Here is a 7290-nt window from a genome sequence, read left to right as displayed (position 1 = left end):
CAGGCAGTGTCCCACATTGTCCCTCAGAAACATACCACTTGTCCCCCCTTGGGCTTATCAGCAGGTGGTCACCCTAGTTGAAACAGATGAGCAAGCAGCTGTGTGAGCCGGGGGGGTGAAGGTTAAGGAAGGGTAAAGGAAAGAATATGATGATGGGGTGTTTTTTTTACCCCTGGCTAGTGCTGCCCTACTTGCTGCTGCATGACGCAGAACTATCATTTCTCTGAGGTTAGAACCTGAAGTAGCAGCTTTTGTAGCACCATCACACTGTGGTAGGGCTGCTTGATTTTTACACGGTTACCATTAACTTTTGGAAAGATGTTGGATTTATTGAACTTAAGTAACAGTTAAAGAGCCCTTGTTATACTCAGAATCAGTGTCATATTTGTACTCTACACACCAGAATAGGTTTACAAGCTTTGATGTGTAAAAAAAATGTTATGTTTCTGATACCTCCCATATTTTCAGCTCCTCTACCTGAGACATATGGGCGCCCTCTTGCACCCGGCGCAGCGTGGCACAAAGCCCTACGCAAGTGTCTTTGCTATTTTAAGACCATCCAGCGCCCACGTTGTTCAAACAGCACATGCACTCGCATCCATCTTTGCACCCATGGCCGTGCTGGTCTTGCAGGGCGGTGTGTTCAGGTGCATTCTGGGCGTATTGCTATCTCGAGGTAGCAGGAAGTAATTGCCAATGACCAACAAAAACCTGGTCTGAAGTCAATAGCGCAGCCTTAGCGCATGCACCTAGGCTTATGCACAGCGCGCACGCTGTGCTTGTTACACACACATACGGAAGCGCAGAAGCACATAAACATGCAAAAGATTCCAAATAAAAATATTACGCAGCAAATCGTCCATTATAATAGCAATGTGCCAAGGTAGGCCAAAAACCCAGCAACTAATTAACCCTTGTGTTGTCTTCCCGTTGACCATGCAACTCTTGTTTTTCTGGGTTTGAATTTAAGTCTAAAAACTATTTGGTTGTCTTTTCTCGACACTTGTGTCGCTTTTCTGAAATTTTTCACTTTTTCCAAAATTTTAATCTATTTTCTTTTGCACTTTTTGACATTTTTGTGTTTTTTTCCCCCACATTTTTGAAGCTTTTTCCGACATAATTTTCCACTTTTTTTTTAGCGTTCTTTCATCCTTTTTTCCCCCAATGCTATAAAATTGTTTTGAACCACATTTAATCAAAGTAGTGTACTGATCGTTTATTTTACTTGTTATGAGCGTTGTAGGGAACCATCCTCGTTGTTGTTTTTTTTGACGATTTGGTTGAAAGAAACCCAAATTTCTGATGTAGAAACCTCTTGAAAATGAGCCAAATTTGACCCGAGGACAACAGGAAGGTAATGAAGACACTAAGTACGACCCTTTTGAACCATGTGCTCGGTGCACGGACCCTTTTTTCCGCGTCAGATTAGCAAAAGTGGATTTGGACGCGCAATAAACTGAGCTTTTGGCCCGCCTTCCTGAAAAGCCCAGTCTGCTCTGATTGGTCAGCTGAACCCCTCTGTTGTGAATTGCTCAGGCAGCACCTATGAAAAACTGGGCTGGAATTCTCCGTGACATCACTAAGTGAGGAATTTCAAACAGGAATGTGTGCCATTTTCAGGCAGGTGAGAAAAAGTGTTGTCTGTGGGAGAGAAAGCTCCATTTGGAGTGAAATGTGTCTTTGTTTTGTACTTTATACAACTATATAACACACTGGAAGACCCCAAAATCCCCCCCAAAAAGCATAATAGGGGCTCTTTAAACAAATGTACAGTGTAAACACCTTGAACTGTGATATATCCCTTCATATGTTTCCCATTTTTACATTTTTTTCATTCAGAACCTAGACAAAATAAGAGTTTTCTTGCAAAACGTGATGTGCAAATTAATTGTTTTACACCATTTCACTGTTTTCGTGAACGCTAGGAGCCAAAAATCCTAAGCACAATCAAAATTGGAAGGCTTGCAAAGCCCTAAACCGCGGCGTGTCAGGTCAGGTTTCTCTGGCTTACACAAACTCTGTCGCCTGCTGTCCCCCATCTCTGTCCTCACGGTCGCCGTGCAGGTTATCTCCGTCCCCCTCCCCACCAGCCTCTACTGTATCAGAAGACACAGAGCGATATTGTGCTGTGCAGAGTAGGAGGCAGCACTCATGTGATGTTCAAAGGGGGAGGTGAATGGCTGTCATTCATAAGAGGGCGCCCGTTTGCTCGGCAGCTGCCCTCCGCTCCGACTTCAGACACTGATCCTGCCGGTCAGCTGTCGCCGGCCTTCTTCCACAGCCGGACTCTTGTCCCCATTTTTAATTTTGACAAATTAAAAATGTTTGTTGTGCTGTGATAAGAGATTTGGCAAATGGGATTACATCCATGTGATGAAAAGAGAATATGCTCCTACAGTGTTAAAATCAAAATATCTGAGTAGAAATTGAAATTACACACAATCACTACTTTACTTTAGCCTTTATTTCTCCAGAAAATGTGTAGAAAGGTTGTTGGTGTCTGATAAGGACACTTTATATGTGAAAGTATAGAGATATATGGGGACAGTTAATTACTATACTTAACCCTCATGTTGTCCTAGGGTCAAATTGACCCGTTTTCCTACATCAATGTTCTTTTTAATTACCCAAAATAACATGATTGATTCCACACAACGCTCTTTGGCAAGTACAAATCTCTACTTTCATTCATTTTGCGCTGTCTTATTCAATTTTATAGCATTTGAAAAAACATTGAAATGGTTTTGAAATAGTATTGAGTAAAAGTTGACTTATTCCAGTCTGTGATTATCCATCAACATCCATTCCTTTAATTTTAGTCTCAATAATTCCTGATTTCTGCTTTTCTAACTCAAACATTAGGTTTATTTTCCTGTAAATGAGGTTTATTGATTGTAAATTCCAAAAATAACTGTAGAACTAAAGTTAAAAAGTGAGTGTTACGTAGTGTAAACGTCAAAAAAAGGGAGAAACATCGAAAAGAGCCGTCAAAAGTGATGAAAAAGGGAGAGAGACGTAAGAAAAACTCGATTAAAATTCAACAAAAATGTTGATTTTGACGAGAAGACAACACAAGGGTTAATAGGAGAAGCATTGTAGAGTCTTAAGACTTAAAGAAATATGGTAATCAGGTGTACAAAACGCACTCTTTTGCACAGTATGTGTAGTTCAGTGGCGGAGGTATTTTGTTTAACTTTGTAAAGCTGCCCGGTATGCTGCATCTGATCATCTGACAGCGCTAATCCCTGTGGCAGACACTGGATCTCGCTGCGCTGCTGTCCTGCAGACCTCAGCCCCTGGATGTTTTCAGAGCAGTCAGCAGCAGCAGAATGCAGCTCCGGCGGGACAAGCCAGGCGTCTGCTAGCGCGAGTGTGTACATGGGAGAGGAGGCCTCTGCAGCATGAACAGTGAAAACCATGTCCAGGTAGTTTTGTTTGACCCGTGTACTGCACCATTTGTCATGAATTGTTCTTGGAGGTTCCCACAAGTTCAACAGCAGAGCAGAAAGAGACAAGTTGGACAGTTTGTCAAACACTTTTATGTGGAGTGAACGACAAAGGGAAACCCATTCATAACATGCATGTACTGTACAACCCACACAGTCCTTGCACAGACATTCCAAAGTGCTGCAGAATTGGTGTTTTTCTTCGGAGCTGTACAATCATCAGCAGATAATCCTGTTAAGCTATTATTTCCCTAATAGCTTTGTTTTGGTCAGCAGATGGACACTGCAGGGGTGTGTCTTGTCTGGTCTGACTATTCCATTGTACAACACTGTTGACTGCACAGCATCGTTTACGACATGCGATTTGTCTTTTAGTCCATGTTGTTAAAAATGTAGCTTTTTGGTAAAGACTCCCTGGGTCTTTGTGGATTGTTGTAGCACAAATTATCATTGCTGGGATCCCTGAAGACGCAGTGTGGACAGGCTTTAATTTAACAGTGGTCTGTAGATCATCTCAAGACTTCTGTTTCTGATGACGTCTAAGGAACAAACACAGTCCACTGAGAAACATTCTCAGCGTCTCCGTCCATCTTGTTTTCATTTCATCAGACAATTTGCTACCCATCATGAACAACCGCACGAATGCAACACTGAGCGTTTTAATTCTCATCTGAAGCAGATTATCTTGGGTCTGTGCATGGTTTATGAAAACTCCATCCTGTTTAACATGAAAAACTGAGCCTCTGACTGCAGCCCAGATTCCACACCATTTACATTTGGTCCCACTAAATGCCTTTTCTTGGGGGAATTAATGGGATTGTTGGGTCTTTGTAAATTATAGAGTGTGGTAGAAACCTACTCTATCTGTAAAGTGTCCTGATAATAACAATCATAACTCTTGTTATGATTTGATACTATAAATAAAATTGAAATGACATTTTATGAATTTTTCCTTTTGAAAATATCTAAACTCATCACTGTGTGGGTTTGCTTTTGGATAGGAGGCCTTTTTAAAAAAAAAAAATAATAATAATCAGTTTTGGACTTTTGGGGTTACTTTCTGGTATCTGGCAGTCAAAACAGCTGGTCAGCTGTCAGCAGCCAGAAAGTTATTGAATTTAGCAAGCACAGAATTTGATTAGTAACCCTCCGTAAAGAGTTATTCTCAGCCTCAGGTATATACAGTAATACAAAATGATAGGTAGTATGAAATGAAAATTCCTAACAAATCAGAAACGGAAAATGCACATAATAGCTCAATAGACTGATTCATTTTGATTTTTTTTTTTGTGCTTGTAGGATTTATTTTCTCCTTCAACAGATGTACAGATTTCTTCACTGTAACAACTGAACGGTCCATGAGCTCATCACCATAGGGACAGATAGTCATTGTTGTTTTCATACCCTGCCCCACTAAGTGGGATGTTGGACTCTAAAGGACTCGGTGTTCCACTTTCATTCTTTCATTCTTCATTCACATTCTTAATGTATGAATGTTGTCTTTGGCAAATTGACACTTGTTAAAGACACGCTAAAAGAGAACAAGACATTTACACCACTGAGTTACAAAGTCTAACGAAAGGCAAAAAAAGGAACATTACTACTGGAGGTATTTTTGTGAATTGACAGTTTTCTCAGTTTGATGTTTAATTATGAGCTGTATGCCCAAGGGACTGTAGGAGAAACATATGGGCACCACATGTGACGCTGCTGACTTCTGTATCAGATGTCTGTTCAAATACACATGCAACATCCACAGAAACCCTATGGATGTACCAACCATGTTTGATTTAGAACAATGACACACAGGCAAAAAAAACACATGAACCAGGACTGTGACTATACAATGCCCTGTGTGTGAATCCTTGTGCATGTAAACAAAGTCAACAAAGACACACAAAAAAACAGTCTAAGCCGTTTGGAGTTTTCCTCTAAGAGGCTGTAGTGTTTCTAATAGACAAAGACAAATCTGCTGTAGTTTGGATCACAGTCTGTTGGAGAGATCCAGTTCTAATAGATCTTCTACTAGTCAGACATGGGGGGCCTTTGGCAAGAAAGCAGTATGATGGCTCGAATAATGTGGCATGTTTGGACACATTTGTAAATAATGAAAACATTGACACAGTCATAGATCATTTAATCTATCTGACCTCCATGTTGACCCTTAGTCATACAGTAGTTAGCCGAAATCTGACAAGAGACTGGTAATATTTCCCAGGTATCCAAAACATCTCAGCTCAACAGTGGCCTTTATCCTCCACACTTGGCTGGCACACTTTGGTGGGACTCTCCATGAATGACAAGGTGAAGGCCACCTGTTGTCCAAAGCTAGCAAGTCCATCCATCTTCATCCGCTTACGGGTCATGGGGGCAGCAGCTCCAGCAGGGGACCCCAAACTTCCCCTTTCCCGAGCCACATCAACCAGCTCCAACTAGGGGAGCCCGAGGAGTTCCCAGGCCAGGTTGGAGATATAATCTCTCCACCTCTCCAAGCAAGTGCTGTTTCTATAACTACTTTAACTGTCGTTCTAAACAAAAATCTCCCAAACATGGCAGATATGGCATCATTCAAAATCTGTATAACCATCGATTTTTTTGCCCCTTTAGCGTAACAAGAGCCCAACCTTACGCTAACCCCAATCAATGGTGGCTGTGACCCTTAACCATAACCTAACCCCACCACAAAGGGCAGCACTACAGGAAACACATGGAGCCACAGGACTGTGACACAAAACCAGCTCACAGTTGGTCACATGGTGCTAAAACAGCCGGCTACACAAACATTCAGCTGCAGTTGGTCCAAATTTGCTACTTGGGTTACATCCAATTTGGTAAAGTGCTGTAGTGAAGTTTCAGCAAACTGCTTTTGATGTCCTATTGGTTGGCAATGATGAGAATGTGCATAGATTTATATCAATGTGAGGTGAATTTATGGTTACTCACCAAACCAGGTTTCAATGAATTATTGATTGAATTGCATTCATTAAAGCTGCACTACTCAATATGTTTTATGTTAGCAATGGATTGGTAGCCAAGTATTGTTATGCCCATTTTATAGTATCACTTTAAAGCTGTATGGAAACAGAAAACGTAAATTTTATTAGTAATACTTTTGTGTTTTTACACTAGCTTGAGGGGGTTTGTGCCTATGTCAAAAAGAGTTGATGCGTTAAATGAAATATGATAAATAAATAAAGATTTTGCCAAATATGTTCTGACATAGCACATTTTTAACTCGCATGACTGAAAAAACGAAAATTGGATTTTTGAATTTTGGACGAAAATTCCCATACCCTGTCTTTGTCTCTTGACAGCATGAAACATGGCCAATACCAGTTGACTTGAAAGAACAATTAAAACTTTAACCAATTTAAACCAGTTTTTTTGTATATTTGTCCAGAAACTGTTATGGCCGACAGGGGGAACACCCTGCAACTTAAGAAAACACATGCAAATACACAAAACACAAGGAAATTAAGAAAACGTCTTCATCAATTTGACAACACATGCGCACCAATTTAGCAAAAGCAAAGTAAAGTAAATACACACAACACAACGGAATACCTAAACGCGCTGCAAACACATAAAAGATGCAAAAAGAAAAGCACTCAAAACCCGAAAAAAGAAACGATGCAAACAGAAAAGCACACAAACTGCCACTTTGCTCGTTTGAAAGCCGTGATGTCTCTCTCTCATGGGGAGGGGGCCAAATTCTCTGGGCGGGCAGAGCAGGGAAAGGGGAGATAACCTTGCCCCTTATGACCTCATAAAGGGCAAGATTCCAGGTCGGTCCATCTGAGCTTTCATTTTCTCAAAGGCAGAGCAGGATACCCAGGGCTCGGTT

At 41.0% G+C, this 7290-nt stretch overlaps 1 protein-coding gene across 3 annotated transcripts in view; it reads left to right on the top strand.

The window, feature by feature from the left end:
* The window catches only part of mical3a (microtubule associated monooxygenase, calponin and LIM domain containing 3a), a 192945-nt gene that overhangs the window by 5521 nt on the left and 180134 nt on the right, over positions 1–7290 (top strand). The window lies entirely within an intron of this gene.

This window comes from Etheostoma spectabile, chromosome 8 (assembly GCF_008692095.1).
Source record: "Etheostoma spectabile isolate EspeVRDwgs_2016 chromosome 8, UIUC_Espe_1.0, whole genome shotgun sequence".
Lineage (NCBI taxonomy): Eukaryota > Metazoa > Chordata > Actinopteri > Perciformes > Percidae > Etheostoma > Etheostoma spectabile.
This window is presented reverse-complemented; position numbering and strand designations above follow the sequence as displayed.